This window comes from Giraffa tippelskirchi, chromosome 3 (genome assembly GCF_054371585.1).
Source record: "Giraffa tippelskirchi isolate mGirTip1 chromosome 3, T2T-mGirTip1v1.2.pri, whole genome shotgun sequence".
Taxonomy (NCBI): Eukaryota; Metazoa; Chordata; class Mammalia; order Artiodactyla; family Giraffidae; genus Giraffa; species Giraffa tippelskirchi.
The window spans coordinates 139,487,845-139,507,480 of record NC_137277.1 but is presented as its reverse complement, the minus strand read 5'-3'; the positions used below and the strand labels follow the sequence as shown (position 1 = coordinate 139,507,480).

Below are 19,636 nucleotides of genomic sequence, written 5' to 3'. Positions count from 1 at the left end.
CACATCTTCTATATTCATTCACTTGTCAATGGACACTAAGGTATCTTCCATATCTTGACCACTGTGACTATGCTGCCATGAACATTGAGGTACGTATGTCTTTTTGAGTTAGTGTTTTCCTTTTTCAGTAGTGGAACTACTGGATTGTATGGTAGTTCTATTTTCAATTTTTTGAGAAATCTTCATACTTTTTATTATACTGGCTCTACCAATTTACATTCTTACCAATGGATAGGAAGGCTCGCTTTTCTCCACATCCTCACCAACACTTTTTATTTGTTGTCCTTTTGATAATAGGCATTCTGAAAGGTCCAAAGTGATGTCTCATTATGTTTTTGATTTGCATTTCCCTGTTGATCAGTGATTTGAGCAATTTATCATGGTTTTTCTTTTTCCCTCATCTGTATGTCTTCCTTGGAAAAAGTTTATTCAGGTCTCTGCCCATCTTTTTAATCAAATTATTTTTTCTTTTGATATTGAGTTGTGTGAGTTCTTTATACATTTTGGATATTAACCCTTTATTGGACATATGATTTGCAAATATCTTCTCCCATTCAGTAGATCACCTTTCTGTTGTGTTGATAATTTCCTTCACTGTGCAAAAACTTTTTACCTTGTTTTTTTGTTTTTTTTTGCATTTGTTTACTTTTGCTTTTGTTACCCTTACCTAGGGAAACAGATTGAAAAAATATATATATTTTTATATAACCAAAAAATGTGGTTTCAAGTTCTACATTTAAGTCTTTATTTTTACTTTATTTTTGCAAATGGTATAAGAAAGTGATCCAGTTTCGTTCTTTTGCATGCAGCTGCCCAGTTTTCCCAACACCATTTATAAAAGAGACTGTTTTTTCCCCACTATATGTTCTGGCTTTCTTTCCAGTAGATTCATCAACCAATTAAGCATTAGTTTATTTCTGGCCTCTCTATTCTATTCCATTGATCTGTGTGTCTGCTTCTGTGCCAGTACCATACTTTTTGATTACTATAGGTTTGTAATATAACTTAAAATCAGGAAGTGTGATATCTCCGACTTTGTTTTTCTTTCTCAAGTTTGTTCTGGCTATTTGGGATCTTTTTGGGCACCATACACATTTTAAGATTATTTGCTCTAGTTCTATAAAAAATACCATTGGTATTTTGATAGGGATTGCACTGAATCTATAGACTGCTTTTGATAATATGGATATTGTAACAATATTAATTTCCAACCTATGAACATGATATATCTTTCCATTTGTTTGTGTCATCTTCAATTTCTTTTATCAGTGCCTTATAGGTTTCAGAGTACAGGCCTTTTACTTCCTTGGTTAAATTTTTTCCTGGGTATTTTATCCTTTTTGACACAATTATAAATTGTATTGTTTTCCTAATTTCTCTTTCTGATTTTCTTTTTCATTTCTGATTTTATTTAGTTTAACTTTCTTTTTTTCTTCATGAGTCTAGCTAAAGGCTTACAAAGCTCACCTTTTCAAAGAACCAACTATTAGTTTCAACTGTTGCTCTTTTCTATTGTTTTCCTGGTTTGCGCTTTTTTTTTTTGTCTCTGTATCATTTATTTTCACTCTGAAATTTATTATTTCCTTCTACTAACTTGGACTTTTTTCTTCTTCTTTTCCTAGTTCTTTCAGATGTAAGGTTAGATTGTTTGAGATTTTTCTTGATTTCTCTCTTTCTTATATAAACCAAATCATTGGGTAACCCAATAGTAGATGAAAGATGTTTCTCTTTATACAAGTATTGCAGCTAGTTAGTAAATAAAAAAGGGAGAAAACAGTAATAGAATATTGCCATTTTGCAACATCTAATAAATTAGAAAACCTAGAAATCAATTATAAATGGTTAGTGCCATCAGAGAGGAGTCGAGAGAAAGAGAGAGAAGCACCCAAACACTTGATAAATTTGACAACACACAAATTTTAAACTTTAAAACACCACAAAAGATGTCAAAACATAAACAACGAGCTGGAGAAATTTTGTAATATATGTATTAGAAAATAAGATAGTTTCTGTAACACTCAAAGAACTCAAAAATCAGTTTGAACAAATAAAAATGTCAACAAAAAAACAGATGAAAACATGAAGCATCAGTTCCCAGAAAAATAAATACAAGGACATTTATTTCAGCTTTGATAATAACAGATAAGTCTTGGAAATACATGTTCATCAGTGATAAAAAATAAAAAGATGGAGAGGAACGTATAAATTAAAATAAAATTAAAAGACATATGAACTAATCACAATGTGTGGACATTATTCAAATGGTGACTCAAGTGAAAATCTTTTTTTAAAAGGGATGACATTTATGAAGTAATTGGAAATTTGAACATTGACTGAATATTTGATAACAAGGAATTCGTATTAATTTTTTTTCCTGATAATGTTTATGTTTTTAAAAGTCCTTATCTTTTAGAGACTAAAATATTTATGGATGAAATGATATGACATCTGAAATTTCCTTCAAAATAATTAGGGGACAGAGAGGTGTAGATGAGCCATGAATGGCCATAAGTTTATAGATGGTGGAGTTGGGTACTGACTACATGTAGGTTCAGGAAAGTATTCTACTTTATTGTATATTCAAATTCTCATAATAAAATGAAGTTTTTAATTTTGTAAAAAAAAAAAGAGAGAGAGAGAGCCAAAGAAGACACAGTATAGTTCGATTTTTAAGAGCACAGTTTTCAGAGTCCATTGCATAAATTCAAATTTTAGCTCCATGGAGCAGTTATCTCAGCAGGTACTCTCTCAGTTTTCTGATCTATAAACTGGAAGTAATAATAATACCCACTTCACTGGATTGTCCTAAACATGATCTTGAGATAACACCTTAAAACTGGTAAACAGAATATGTCTGACTTTGAGTTCATAAAATCATGACATAGATATAATTCTTCCTAGCTCTAAATTGTTCCCATAGCATCCTTATCAGTGTAAGTAATCAGAATCCCACAGTGAGAAAAATTCCACACAGAGACTCTATTATTCTTGCTACAGGGGGTCATGATTGTGCAGGCCATCACTCAAGTAGTTTCTTGGACAAGAAGCCAAGAAACTAGACAAGAAGCCAACAGCCAATATCAACTTGCCAATCAGGTGAGTGAGCCAACCTGATTGGAGCATCTTGATTACTCCAAGATTGGAGCCAGCTGCATCTTCCAGGCTCAGTTAGGTCTTCACATGGTTGCTACCCAGTTAACAACTGACTCAACTTCATTAGAATCCCTGAGCCAGAACCATCCAGCCAAAACACTTCTGAATTCCTGACTGGCAAAAATAACAAATGCTATGAGCGATTTTTTTTTTTAAAGCCACTAAGGTTTGGAGTAATTTGTTATACAGTAATGGATAAATCATAGACATATAAAGATATGTGAACATTAAGATTCACTGGTAAATACAAATTCAGTTATAAATTTCTAGTTTGCATAATTCTCAAGGGAAAAAAATGTTCTGAAGTACACAACAGAGAAGTTCCTTTACAAAATCAGTAGTAGTCAAGATTAATATATGGACCAATTAACAGCAGGTTAAGTGTTGGCTCAAAAAAAATTGTCATCTTGGGACATATTATCTACTTGTTTGAAACAAAATGTGCTTTTACAAGGTAAATATTTTATTAAAACCTATCTAATATAAAGCACAAGATGTAATATAGATTGTCAGCAACAAACTGCTCCTCATGGCATGTGTATTTTGGGTTTGTGGTCAATTTCTTTTTTTCTCAAGTGATCTTAGTATTCTTGTTGGGACCATCTGGCAATACTATTTCCAAACATGCATTAGAAGTTCCAGTATGGAACTTTGCATGGAGCTATGCAAATAAGGTCAGGGATAGTTGGAGCTATAAACTATAATTGACAAAGACTTTGGTTGAACAGAAGGTCTTCTATTTGCCAAGCACTGTGTTAGATGCTTGCAACAGAAAATTCAGTCAAGTGTAAATTTTTAAAAACTCAGAGTCTGAGAGCTCTTAAGTAATAAAGTTATTGATACAAGGGACTAATCAATTCAAACGGGAGAACCAAAATAAAAATCAGGGGCCACAAAGAACTAAGAAGACAGGGGCCTGTCAAGAGTTATGTGACTTCCTGGCTGAAGAGAGATTGGAGGTTCAGTTAACACCATCATGACGCCTGTTAGTTTTAGATTTTTCTCTAATATAATTACAACATTAGTTGTTGAGTAATCTCCACTTTTAATTAACTCTCATTTCATTGGGTGGGTTCTATTATTCTCAGTATTTCCAATAACTAGAAATTGTAATTGTAAAACATTTATACAAAAATATGTATGTCACACTATTTTAGTTGCTTAGTCATGTCCAACTCTGCAGCCCCATGGACTGTAGCCTGACAGGCTCCTCAGTCCACGAAATTCTCCAGGCAAGAATACTGGGGTGGGTAGGCATTCCCTTCTCCAGGGGATCTTACCGACCCAGGGATTGAATATAGGTCTCCTACATTAGAGGCAGATTCTTTACCATCTGAGCCACCAGGGAAGCCCACTATAGTTAATTTGTAAACCTTTAGAACTGAAAAGAAATTTTTTTTAAGAACAAATTTAGTAAATGTACATGACCTAATCCTACTAATTTCTCTCCTAAGGAGATATCTTAAAGAAAAACTTTGCACATATGCACAAGAAGAAAATATACTTGGCTGTGTTGTTTATAATAGGCAATACTCGAAAGTTTAATGGGGTATTGAACTATAACTTCTTTCATTGCTTTTCATTTTAGGGTTTGCCTAGTTGTTCTCCCTTGTTTATGTTTCAAATTATCTTTAGATTCAATTTGTTTAGCTCTAGGGGAAAAGTTCATTGGCATCTTTATTGGTTTTGCCTTAAACTTACATACTAACTTGAGAGAGTTGACATTTCTATGAGGTTAAGCTATTCCATACAAGAGCAAAGAATATCTTTCCACTTGTTTAAGTTATCTGGGTTTTTTCTTTCATATAGTTTGCAGAGCCATCCCTCTCTTACTCTTAGATCATTGGCATGTGTGGCATTGAGCCTAATCAGACTGAGGAGAAAGAGTGGGCACATGGCCCAGGTTCTATCCCCCAGAGCAAATGTCGGGTTCAGGACCAGATATATGACCCAACCTGGACCAATGAGTTCATCAACTGGAGAACTGTTTCTGTATCTGTAAGGAAAAAGAGACACTCTGCTAGGTTTGCTGAGGTGATAGAACGTAAAGCTCCACTTGTTTGGGAAGAGCCTACGAACAAAGTCAAAACCAAGGAAAAGACAAGACAAGGGATGGAATGAATCAGGTGTCTGACAACTGTCCTTGTACACCAGGATCCAGCCTTGCCTGATCATGTACCTTGGAGTCAATACATTTATATTTCTTTAAGACAATTCAACTTTCATTTTTATTCCATGTAACTGGAAGAGACATCATGACTAATATAGTACATTTAAAAAAATTATTTTGGAAGTCCACGCAGAGCATGATTCCATTGTTATCAAATCATTTCTATTTTCTACCTTGTTCATCCTCATTTAACTTTATCTGGATCAAAGTCTTGAGGTAGGGGAAAGACATAGTGGGAGATGACCAAGCCCCTTTCTCCTTAGAGAGAGCTCAGATGAGCAGTCCACACACATCATTTTCTCTCAAACTCTTTTGTCTCTACAGCTGGACAAGAAGGTCTTTGCTTAGATTGTGTGTGTGCTCAGGCGCTCAGTCATGTCTGACTCTTTGTGACCCCATAGACTGTAGCCCACCAGGGTCCTCTGCCCATAGAATTTTCTAGGCAAGAATACTGGAGTGGGTTGCCATACCCTCCTCCAGGGGATCTTCCTGACCCAGAGATTGAACCCACGTCTCTTGCATTGCAGGCGGATTCTTTAACACTGAGCCACTGGGGAAGCCCCTCTTTGCTTAGAGATATGTAGTTAAACTTACAGTAAAGATTTCAGCTCTGGAAGAAATAGCCTGGTCCTTTACAGCTCTGGGACACTGTCACACACATTAGACACCTGATAACAATGTCTGCCACATCTTTTGTTTCTGAACATAAAAATCAGTCTTCCGGTTATCATTTTACAAAGCAAAGATATGCTTTGTATTAAACACATACAAAGGACAGAAGGTATGAACCTGGAGCTACTGTTTCTAAGTAGTTTAAATGCACGCCACCCAAAGCTACAAGCGATCTTTAAAATACCTGCCCTTGTTTCACACAGTCTGCTGCTTCTGACTTGCACCACAAAACACAAAGAGCCCAGCAACGTAAGAAATCCAGCAAATGTGCAGACAGCATTTCCCAGCAGGGGCCTCAGCCTCTCACAGCGTGGGGCTCTGCCTCTCAGTGATGTGGAAAGCCTGTCACAGACTAACTTTCCAGCTGATGCTGCAGCCTTCTTACATTCTGGATAAGCACTTTCTATACTCTTATTTTCTCACATGAATTTCACAAGTGGTTCATATGAATCTGGCACAACCTAGTCATCTGAAATTTTCAAAGAAATGACATTTCTATCTCTGGAAACATGAAGTAAATGTGTAGATGTATTTAAGGATTTTGCCTTAAATATTATGCTACATATTCCAGTTACATTGTATCTTGGCAATCATAACCTTGTTTCTCTTTATAAGTTCTAGATTATATAACATGTACTCTAAAAAATGTATCAGAATCACTAAAATTTACTTCCATCCATTCCTCTTATTTTGAATTATTAAGGATTTATGATGTACTCAATTTCTTGAATCTGCACTAGAACTAACTATTCCATTCTTTTTTTTTTTTCTCCCCTTTCATTTTCCTCCCATTTTTATCCCCTCCCTCTAGTAGTCCTTCCTTCTCATTATGCAAGTTCCTTCACTAGGCCCTGGATTACTGTTCCATATATGTGAGAGTGTGTGTGTGTGTGTGTCTGTGTGTGTGTGTCTGTGTGTGTGTGTCTGTGTGTGTGTGTGTAGGTGATAGAGTTTAATAAATCTATCAAAGGTACATAATCTGTTATATCAACCTACCCTAAGGTAGGTTTGCTTACTGAGAGATTTAGGGTGTCTTCATACATCTGGAGGGATTGTGGAATAGGCAAATCAGGAGTCTATTTGCAGCAGAAAAAAAAAAAAGAATTTCTTTAGGAAAAAACTCATTCTAAGGGGAGAGTAAGGGTGGTGAGTCCTAGAAAAAAAAAGGCTACAAGTAAAGAGTGAGAAAGCAGCTGATGTCACCATCACAGTCGAGTAGGAGACCCCAGCTTCCACCCCTCAACAAAGATCAACAATTAAACAACTATCTATGAGCAAAAATAGCCCTGGGGGAGCTTGGAAGTCCACTGAAGAAACTTCAGCAACACAGTGGGACAAAATATCTTCTGAGAATAACCACACACACAAGAGGAAGAAAGAATAGCTTCATTTGCCCTGTGTCATCCCTTTCTCTGGGCCTACACTGCAGAGCACCAAGAGGGAATTCCCTGGCTCAAAAGAGTGCCTCCCACCAGGAAAGCGGGAACAAGGTGAGTGACCGGCTTCTGCAGAGTTCCGTCTCTTGTAAGAGGGTCATACAAGACCCTCTTAGGTCTCACTTCAGCTAGAGTCTAACAAAGCTAAGATATCTAGAAAGTGAAAGTGAAAGTCACTCAGTCGTGTCTGACTCTTTGCAACCTCGTGGACTATATATATAGTCCATGGAATTCTCCAGGCCAGAATACTGGAGTGGGTAGCCGTTCCCTTCTCCAAGGGATATTCCCAAACCAGGGATCATGCCCAGGTCTCCCACACTGCAGGCAGATTCTTTACCATCTGAGCTACCAGGGAAGCCCAAGAATACTGAAGTGGGTAGCCTATCCCTTCTCCAGCAGATCTTCCCAACCCGGGAATTGAACCGGTGTCTCCTGCATTGCCGACGGATTCTTTACCAACTGAGCTACTAGGGAAACCTGAGACAGCTAGAGACAGCTAGAAATAAGGAAGAAGAGCAGAGGCTAACAGAATCAGACATGCAGTGGGACCCATGAAGCGGGGGGCAACCAAGCAGAGCAGGTTCCCAGCAGCTTTCACTGCTGAAGAAACTGGGGCCTTAAGGCTGCACAGGCCCCCCACACATCTCACCACTGAGGTTCCCCAACAGGTTTTTCAATTTGCAGACACCAGCTCTCTCCCTGCTCCCTCTCTAGCCCTTCCCTTTTCCTTCCCCAACAGAGCTGGGATCTGTACTGGTAGCCACACTGGTCTCTGCTGCTGTGTGAGTGTGAGACACCAGCCTAGACATCAGCCATTGCCCACTACAACAGGATTACTTTGGGACTACCCTCCCCCCGCCCCGCACCCCGCCACAAGCTGTGCACCTGCAAGACCCTGGCCCAACTCCTGTTACCAGTTTCCAGTGCCACACACATGCCCATGGGAGACTCTGAAGCCACAGGAGTACACGCTGACAGTCAGGGTCCCCAACTCTGATTGTGGGCCCAGACCTGGCCACAGTCTCCTGTCGCTGTCCTGTACTGCTGGCTCACCTGTAGCTAACCCCTCCAGCTGTGCACCTGCATGCCCCAGCCCAACTCCCATCACAGGCCTTCACTACTGTATGCATGCCCATGGGGACACCTACAGCCATATGAGAGCACCTGGCCACCAGGGCCCCCACAGCTACTAGCATACCCACAGTTGGCACCAGCACTTACTACTGGCCCTGGCCCTGACTACTATGCATATGTCTGCATCCAGCCCCTACCACTATACAGGCACCTAAACTGAGCCCCTGTGGTCAAGTATATGCATACCACCAGTGCTGACCACCACTGATGCCCTGCTCTGATAAGTGGAGGCCCTGCTAAAGACCCCAATGGGCCTTACAGCCACTGCAGAACTCCTGCAGTGCTTGCCAAGGACCACAAAGTTGTCAATGCCATAGACCCCAGCATACTAAGCCAACAAGACATTATAGCTTCCACTGACCCAGAATCACCACAAGCATCCACGTGTGGTGATCTGTACCACTAGACCCCAGTTTACAGCATGCTCCAGCATGCACCCACCCTGCAGTGAAGTTCTTTCCATACCCAAGTTCGTCTATAAAGTCCTAAAGAGGTGACTGCTTCTTCAAATTGCAAATACATATGCAAGGCTATAGGGATCATGAAGAACTAGATAAACATGACACTACCACAGGAACCCAGTAAACTTCTAGTAACTGACCCCTCCCCCAATGGAGATACATTAATTTCCTGACAAAAGATTAAAAAAAAAAAAAGGCTGTAAAGATACTCAGAGAGCTATAAATGAACAGAGGTAAACAATTTAACAATTGTCCATTTGAAATTATCATTTCCAATTTGCCAGTCAGATGAGGAAAGAGGAAAATGAATGAAAAGAAATGAAAAAAGTCTATGGGACCTACGGAACACAATAAAAAGAAATAATCCATGCATTACTGGCATGTCAGTGGAAGAAGAGAGAGAAAGGACAGAAAGCTATTTTAAAAAATAATGACTGAGAACTTCCCAAAACTGGGGCAAGATCTGGACATACAAGTTCATAAAGCTCGTAAATTCTCCCAAAATGTAAACCCCAAATGATTTCCTCCAAGAAACATTATAATAAAACTGTCTAAAATAAAAGACAAAGAGAGAACTTTGAAACCAGCAAGAGAAAAGAAACCTGTCACTTATAAGAGAACCCCCATAAGTCTATGAACAAATTTCTCAGCAGAAGCTTACAGGTCTGGAAAGAGTGAAATGATATATTTAAAGTCCTACAAGAAAATAATTCCAACTAAGAACACTTTACCCAGCAAGCACTGTCCTTCAGAATGAGAGATAAAGGCTTCCAAACAAAAGCTGAGGGAGTTCATCACACTAGACTTGCCTTATAAGAAATGTTGAAAGGAGTTCTTAAGTTGTAATGAGAGGATGCTAATTAGTACCGTGAAAACATATGAACATATAAAACACACTGGTAATGGTAAGTATATAGAATACTTCAGTACTGTAGTATGGTGGTATGCTAATCACTTAACTCTAGTATAAAGGACAGAAGTATTAAAAATAGCTTTAATGACAATAATTTCTCAATAGGTACACAACATAAGAACACGTAAACTGTGACATCAGAAACATTAAACAGACTAGTATACTTGTAAGATGTAAAGCTCAGCATAACCACAAAACAAAAACCTATAGTTGATACAAACAAGATAAAGAGAAGGGAACCGTAATATACCACTCTGGAAAATATTCAATTCACATTGAAAGACAGAAGGCTAGGGAGAAAGGAATTAAAAACGGTCAGAAAAAAATTAACAAGATGTCGTAAGCAACTCCTTACTTATCAAAAATTTAAAAGTAAACTAAAGTATCTAATCAAAAGCCATAGTGTGGCTGTATGAATTAAAAACAAACTGCTGCCTACAAGAGGCTCACTTCAGCACTTCAGCTTTAAGGACACATACAGGCACAAAGTAAAGGGATGGAAAAAGATTTTCCATGCAAATAGAAACCAAAAGAGAGTGAATATAGCAAAAGCTATACTTAGATAAAACAGACTTTAAGTCAAAGACTGTAACAACAGAAAAGAAAGTTATTATATAATGATAAGGGGTTATTTCATCAAAATGTATTATAATAAACTATAGAAATATATATGCAACCAATGTCAGATTAGCTAAATATATTGAGCAAATATCTAAAATATCTAAAGGGAGTATTGGAAAACAATACAATAAGAGTAGGGGACTCCAATACCTCATTTTCAACTATGGATACATCATCCAGACAGAAAATTATTAAGAAAATATTGCACATGAACTACACTTTAAACCAAAGGAACCTAACAGACATGTACAGAACTTTCCCTCCAGTAGTACCAGAATACACACTCTTCTCAAGCACACACTGAACATTCTCCAAGACAGATCATATATTAGGACACTAAACAAACCTTAGCAAACTTACAAAGATTAACCTCATGCTGAGTATATTTTTTGACCACAATGGTATGAAACTAAAAATCTATAATAAAAGAAACACCGAAAAATTTCACAAATATATGGAAATTAAACAGCATACTCCTAAACAACCAAGGTGTCAAAGAGGAAATTAAAAATACCTTGAAACAAAAGAAAACGGAAACATAACATATCAAAACTTATGGGACACAGCAAAAGCAGTTTTAGGTAGAACTCCTCATCAGAAGCTGAGAAGGGCCAAATAGTGCCTGTAATACAAGTCATTATTATCCCAACATCCTACACAATGCCTGACACATAGTAGGTGTACACTGAACATTTATGGAATGAATGAGTGAATAAATGGATGAGAAATGAATGAATGAGCAAACTAGAAAATATCAGTCACTGAATACACATTTTCAACTATGGAATAAACTTCAAAGACTGTCTTTAAAAATGTATGAAGGGAATGTTTGTGAACACTTAAAATGCCAATCAAGGTGACAGAACAGTCTCAAGGAGGCAGAATTGGCAGTTGATTGTAAGTAGAATCCTAATCAAGTTTATCAGACTCATGCTTGAAAGAAAACCACATGAATAGAAGTTGATCAACCACATGAGCAGGGGAAAGAAAACAGGATCCCAGAGGAAGAAACATAGAGGAAAAGGAATTCTGACTGAACACTACAATTCTGAATTTCTGGCAACATCATCCCCAGTGTACCTCAATCTGTTCCAGCTGCGGTACATTTCTTGAATCAAATCACTCCTAATATTTGCAGTCCTTGCTCACCAATCTTCTGCCAATCCAGGCATTTTTATTTCTTGACAGTTACAATGCTTCCTAAAATTTGACAAATTCATGCATAGGAGACCAGACTCTCAGAGCCAGGTTAATGGCACTGTCTCGGGGTGCTGGCAAAATGAGATTTCTGAGCCCCAGGGTTGAGGAGTAGCAACACTCTGATGGTAGTGAAACCCACAGAGTGAATGCCACAAGCTGTGGAAAGTGGTTGGTGGCAGGCTAATCTTCTAGAAGTGTCTTCTCTTCCCTGCCAGTGCATTTGCCAATATCATCTGTCCCCCCAGAGAGCCAGAAGAGCACAAGAGGAAAATGGTGAACATTTAGCAACCAGTGGTTTGTAATAAACACACAAAAAACACCGTGGGATCCCTTAGAAATGGAAAAAGAATTGTTAAATCTCTGGATTTTTCTACAAAGAAAATAGAAGCAGAACCAAAGAAAATCCATGTTGTGTCTATTCCTATGATATGACTCTATACTTTGTTGGGCCCGTGTCTCTGGGAAACTTTGTTTACACCATACTTAGCCCAAATCTAATAAAATTCAAAGTCACTTACTATTTGTTTCAGTGCATCTCACCAAGTCACCGATTACCTCCAAATCACCAAGGTCACCTTGCCCATTGATTATCTTGCTATCTCTGAAACATTTGACATTGTAATCACCAGCTCTTAATGGAAATTTTTTTCTCATTAAGCACAATGATAGGACAACATGCTGTCTCTCTCTCTAGCTCTTCAGTGGCTCCTTCACTAATTCCAGTTTTTCCTCCTTATGCTCAGTGGAATTTGAGTCTTTAGACCTTCACTCTATCTTTACTCCTGGTGAGTCCTGACCCATTCTGACTTACTCCACCACACTCAACCAATATTAAGTTATTGAGTAGTCCCTATGTGGTATGCTATCTTCTTCTCACTGTGACTCAAGCCTCACCCTGACTCATGTCTGGAACATTAGATGCATGCCCTTAACAGAATTTCTGGACATTTATGTGTTGATGGTCTACCTTCACCTCCAACAAGGCACAGTAGTGAATATGCAAATCAAAATAACTTAAATATAAATGAAAATCATTTGTTCAAGCCCAGGTGTAGAGTGAATTTCAGGATTCTGGCTTCTCTTCTTTCTCTGCCTCAATTCTGGCTTCTTCCATAGGTTACATTAATACTCAAACAGGCTATTGGCCTTAGCACCCTCTTCTCAGACTCCTCCACACCATGAGAGCCAAGTGGAAGAAGCAAATATGCAGGCTGAAGCCCAAAAGGGGAAAAAAAAAAAATAAGTCAGAGGTCCAAGTAAATCACTATCTTGTACACCCACTGGGACTACAAGAGTAGAAATATTGAAGACAGGAGGCTGGGCAAACTGGCACAAATTGTGAGACCCCATGCTATGGCCTGAATCTTATTTCAGTGGATCTAGAACTTCCATAGCCATTTTGTTGTCAGCCATACTGAGAGCCCCACCTTGCTCATACCAAAACAGGCTTTCTTGGTCCTGTGACGTTCTGCACTAGCCCTGTTCTCAGTTGTGGCTGAGTATAACACATGTACAATAAATCATCTCTCCTGCTGGAAAATCCTCAGGTGGACTTTCTCATGGTAAGAAATGGTTGCAGTAGTCCCAGGACTCAAGTGTACGTCTCACATTACAGGAGAAGGTAACCTCTCTTCCACAGCTGCTAAACAGAAGCAAGTGGCTTTATCCTGACTGATGAACAGGGTCAGCATCTACCTCTGAATGGTCACTGTGCCCAGAGAAACGCTTTGATCTATTGGTTAGGCCATAGCTCCAGGCTCTTTCCAGATTCAGTTACTGGGGCAAAGGGATGTGATTATCATGATTCTGTTCAGTTCAGTTCAGTCACTCAGTCGTGTCCAACTCTTTACGACCCCATGGACTGCAGCATGCCAGGCTTCCCTGTCCATCACCAACTCCCGAAGCCCGCTCAAACTCATGTCCATCAAGCCAGTGATGCCATCCAACCACCTCATCCTCTGTCGTCCCCTTCTCCTCCTGCCTTCAATCTTTCCCAGCATCAGGGTCTTTTCCAATGATTATCATGATTAGCTTAGGTGAAGCAGAACCTTTCTCTGGAGCAAGCAGTAAGTCAGTCCCTCCAAGAGAATGGCTGCCAACTAACGGGAGAAGGATAGAATGGATGCCAGAGAGTCAGTCAAGAGTTTTAGCTACATCTTGTCTATTTGGAACCCATAGAAAAAAAAGAATTCTATATAGTCAAGTTTCCAGACAGCTACAGGTCTACTGTACTCCTTATACATATTAACTGACTTGAATGACATAGTTCAAAAGTATATTTTTTATAATCTGCTACTATTAACAGAAGTATACTGAACATAAGTTAACCATTTAATGATGATTTGAGGTCATGATGTTGAAAATTTATTTTTGTACCAATTACAATATAGAGACTGAGCCCAGGAATTACTGAACTGTGCATTACAGTCCATGAAATGATCCAGAGCACTACACACTTAAACAAATTGTATCTACTTTTTACGACTTTTCTTTCTCTTCCTTTTCTTTCAATTGCTGCTTCTAATCTATAGTGGAATTGGGAACCACATAATGAAGGTTTTAAAATTGCATATAATTTAAAGTAAAAAGAAATCACCTAGGTGGAACTATGCCAGAATGCAAACCATGGTTGGCTGTGGGTGGGGGCATTAACTTGTTTTGTGCATCTTTGTTTCTTCATTTTTTCTATAATGATTAAGCAAATTTTTATGATCTCTCTCTCTCACACACACACACACACAAACACACTTACATGCCACATACACACCCCATACATACACACACATGCAAAACTAAAAGTAAATAGGATATGGATGTTGCCTTAAAATTCCCCAAGTGGAAAAATGTCCTAGCTACTAATTCTTCCAGCCTGTGACAGATCATCTAGCAGATTTCAGGCCTTGTTGTTGATTCTCTGTTGCCTGGTGTGTTATGGGTCAGGGAATATATACGCTTGAAGAGAAGAGATTATAGAAATGTCAAAACATACCAAGGGGAAGGTCAGCTACCTACCTACTGTGAGGCTCTGACCCAGCAGCTCACCACCAGGCTGAGACTGGCCCTCAGCCTCACAGATGGGGAAAACCAGTTTTGCCTGTGCCTCGGGGTTACACAGTTCATGAGGGCGATGACTCAACACTGTGGAGACTCATAATTGACATGTGTGCTTCTTGCCCAGAATATCAATTTAATGACAGACAATGAAAAAAGATCTGCTACTCAAAAGGAATTTTTCTCCTGGCATAGAAACCATATGGGGAGCCAAAGTATATTTAGAAAATTGATTTGGTGAGCATAAAATTAGAACAAATTATGAAGTGCCATAAGGTTAAAATAGGCTGGTACATCCATCCATCAACAGGCTGGGATCACAGCTGCCAATCACACCAGACTGTCTAAGACCTCAGACCATCCCAAACAATGCTTTTTGGACACTGCCAAACTTTATCTTCATGGCTCACCATTTTATTTATTTCATTACCAAATAATCCCCTTCCTAATGAGCCATTCTTTCTTTAGATGAGTTAATAGAGTCACAAGCTATGGATAAAGATTATTGCTCTTAAAGTTGCTTTTCATACTTCCCTCTAAATAAAGCTCTGAGAGAGTAGTTTTCAACTTCCAGGGCTACCTCATGGTTATCCCCCACTTTACATACTACATTCAGCTTTTCAGAGAACTGAAATCCGAATAAAAAAAAATTCAAATAAACATAAAACCAAACTGTCTTACCCACAGTTCCTCCACCAAACCAAATCAGTTCTCAAAACTAACTTTTCTTTTTAAAAAATAAAAGCTCTTTGACTCTTCTTTCCCTGTTGCCTCTTATTCTTGAGGTGGCAAGTCTTGTTTACTTCTCCTTCTCAATGTCTCCCTTGTCCATTGCTCACTTTCCACTCCCATTGCCCTACTTCTTTTTGAAAAAAAAAACAAACTCAACCTGAATTACTGCCAACAGTCCAGTAATTCCTTTCCTTGCTTCCTGTTTCCTCTCTTTTTCTCTCATCTGCATATTATCACCCTATTAATCTTCTCAAAATAGAAACTTTCTCAAAATATTTAAGGGCTCTTCATGACACAAAGAATGAAGTGCATATGCTCTGGACTAGTGGTCAAAGTTCTCCCAAGTTTGGTCTTTATGTTCTGTTTGGCTTCGCTTTCTGAAACCCCTCAAGAAGGGTCTGCATTTCAGCCTTTGTACACTCACTGTGGACAAATGAAAAACTCAAATACAGACAGTGCTTATGTTTTGCAAGGCAAACTTATAGCGAATAAGTCGTAGAAATAAACACCACTAGATACAGTTTGCAGATTTTCATTTTAACAACTTATTCAACTTTTTAAAAATATTTCCTCTGTTTACGTTCAGAGACACATACACACTTTCATAGAACCATGGCAAGTTACCAGGTGATCAACAAGTATCCATAGCTGCAGTCATGCTTTTGAAGGAAACCTAAACTTGTCCAATGTAGGTCTTAATCCAATGACAACTTCAGACAAGAATTGTGTAACTCGTATTGACTTGTGACCTCCCATCATTCAGAAATATCCTGGAACGTAACTATCTCAGACATTTTACATGATAGAAATTCTGCTTATTTCTAATGCAGGAGGTGACCTTGAGGGAAATAATACAATCTGTCAGGTTTGATCACCTTTCAATAAGAACCCAATACAAAGTGATTTGAGCAATAAATGGGATATTTTGACTCGTGTAACTCAAAACTTGGCAGAGTTATACTCAAGTATTCAAACATGAACACAGCTCAACTCTGCATTTCTTCATGCCCTATTCCCCAATAGATCCTTTTCAGATAGAAGGAAAGATAGTCACCAGCAGCTCCAGTCTTAGCAATCCCAGCAAAAAGATCATGTCACTTTCCCAATAGTGTCAATAAACATGCTAGGGTGGATTCTTATCGGGCAAGCATGTGCCCATTACTGAACCAGTCACTGTGGCAGGGGGATACATTGTCCTGATTACCCAGGACTGTCTCCCATACTCCTGCTTCCTGCTGAAGACACAGGCTAGGGTCAGCCCACTGTACTACATGGATTGAAAACGGAAGAAATGTGGTTCTCCCAAGGAAAATCAAGATGCTGTTGTCAGAAGAAGTGAGAAGAGATATGAAACAAACAGGTGAATACAAGGAGAAGATTCTTGCATTCATGGGCATGCCTATTATCTACTACTATCATATATTCATTAATGAGTCCTGCAACCTTAAAATCAAATTTTAAGATTAACTTTAGCAATTTGCATCAATATTTTTAATATACATACCCTTAACCTGGCAATTCTATTTCTAGGAATAATAGCTATGCTAGGAAGTGTTTTCCTACATGCTCTCCACTGGCCTGTGTATATTGCAAATGTTATTTCATTTATTAATACAGAACTCTAGAGGAAGCACAAGCTGGAATCTAGATTGCCGGGAGAAATATCAATAACCTCAGATATGCAGATGACACCACCCTTATGGCAGAAAGTGAAGAACTAAAGAGCCTCTTGATGAAAGTGAAAGAGGAGAGTGAAAAAGTTGGCTTAAAGCTCAACATTCAGAAAACTAAGATCATGGCATCTGGTCCCATCACTTCATGGGAAATGGATGGGGAAACAGTGGAAACAGTGGCTGACTTTATTTTTCTGGGCTCCAAAATCACTGCAGATGGTGATTGCAGCCATGAAATTAAAAGATGCTTACTCCTTGGAAGGAAAAGTTATGACCAACCTAGACAGCATATTAAAAAGCAGAGATATTACTTTGCCAACAAAGGTCCGTCTAGTTAAGGCTATGGTTTTTCCGGTGGTCATGTATGGATGTGAGAGTTGGACTATAAAGAAAGCTGAGCACAGAAGAATTGATGCTTTTGAACTGTGGTGTTGGAAAAGACTCTTGAGAGTCCCTTGGACTGCAAGGAGATCCAACTAGTCCATCCTAAAGGAAATCAGTCCTGGGTGTTCATTGGAAGGACTGATGTTGAAGCTGAAACTCCAATACTTTGGCCACCTGATGCGAAGAGCTGACTCATTGGAAAAGACCCTGATGCTGGGAAAGATTGAGGGCAGGAGGAGAAGGGGACGACAGAGGATGAGATGGTTGGATGGCATTACCGACTCAATGGACATGGGTTTGGGTGGACTCTGGAAGTTGGGTGGACAGGGAGGCCTGGCGTGCTATGGTTCATGGGGTCGCAAAGAGTCAGACACGACTGAGCAACTGAACTGAACTGAACTGAATACAGACTTCTAAGATGGAGTGGTATTTTCTCTATCTCTGAGCTAAAGAAATTGGGCTGTTTAGGGGCTTATACAAAGTTGCACAGCTAATAAGAGATAAAGCTAGAAGTCTGCCTTCAAATTCTTTACCACTATTAGTTATTTCTCAGCAGTCTCCGTGGCATATAGTCTCATGAATTTATTCTAAGCAAAAATATGACAGGTGAGAAAAGATGAATATCCCAGGAGGTTATTTATAAATATTTGTCCACAGAACTCAAATGTGAAATAAAGTTTCAATAAATTATGTCAACCTACATGTGTCCCCTCATTATCTGTAAATATATACTAAGTTTCTACTTTATAAAATGATAAAAGATTAATGACTTTTGGGGGGATGGCTGTGAAATGACAATTTTGTTCAAACCAGCTATCTAAGCCATGGAAGCACCCATAGTCAAGGTTAATCAAACACAATAAGGCCTTGTGCATTGTTCATATCTATCACCGTGTCAGTTTACCATTTAGGAAGAAGTTGGATACTTAATCTCTACAACAACTCAAAATATGTCTTTATATATATAGCTGTCTACTGTCAGGCCACAGAGAGTTTTAGGCTACATTATTTAACCTTGATGACACTCAACACTGAAACATTCCATCAGATGGGAAAGTGAGTGGCTTGGAAACCCACAGAGCTACTGGTTTTATCTCTTGCACTGAAGAATGAGAAGCTTCTGTTAGCAGTCAGAAACGTTCACTCTGCCCTAGTCCTCAAATCAGAGCGAAAGATAGGTCAGGACAGCAATGGCCCTGGAGCTCAGAAAGAGCCTAGACCGCTCTAAGGATGGCTGGAAATGTAGCCACACTGGTCTAGGTTTCTGACAGCTGCCTGGACTAGCTGGCATGAGGGGGGAAACTCAATACTTGGAACTCCGTAACACACAGAAATTTTCGATAATCAATTAGTTTATAATCCCCCCTCTTCTTTTTACCATGCCTCTATTTCTCATTATCCTTAGGAATATATCCTCAGTAAATACAGCCCTAAAACACTTCTGAAAAACACATGAAGGAGAAGCTCATTTGCACAAGGGTAATGATTTAGTCCTGCGAACTTTTAATTTGCATAATCCCCTTTCCTCCTCCCCTCCACCCTTTGTAAAGTTCTTTGATATTTTTTCCTCCAAATGATGTGGGTTGGGGAAAAGAATTAAGCATCAAAGTTCTCGCTCCTGTATTCTCAGCTATTACATTAATCTTTAAGATTTTTCCTCTCATTTATTAAAAATCAGTGACTCATCCAACTTTACACATAAATCCACATCAAAGTTAATTAGAATCTTGGTAAGGCTAATGTTTGTCTCTTCCTTTATTAATTCCTAGAAGCTTGAATCAAGGCTCTGTGTGTGACTGTGGAAGAAAGGAAAAGAGAAGCCAGTGGAAGTAGACTGACCTGCCAGTGCTTCAGAGGCAGTGTTCGCGTGGCTGGATTCAGAGTTGGGCCCAAGGTCACTTGCTATGGAGGAGGACCAGGCCTCCATGTAGCCCAGCTGATGGTCAGGCCAGCCTCCTCTGGAACTGGGGTAAACTGACACCAATCTGAAAGAGGGAAGATGGCAGTAAGAATTAAATGACGGAGGATAGAGCGTT

The 19,636-nt window shown here is 38.9% G+C and overlaps 1 long non-coding RNA gene across 1 annotated transcript; it reads left to right on the top strand.

Moving 5' to 3' along the window:
* Window positions 1-2,968: 2,968 nt before the first annotated feature.
* On the top strand, window positions 2,969-19,636 carry LOC145542492 (uncharacterized). The gene is made up of 2 exons (XR_014079901.1): window positions 2,969-3,096; window positions 19,370-19,636. It is a non-coding gene; the product is annotated as an uncharacterized LOC145542492 (long non-coding RNA).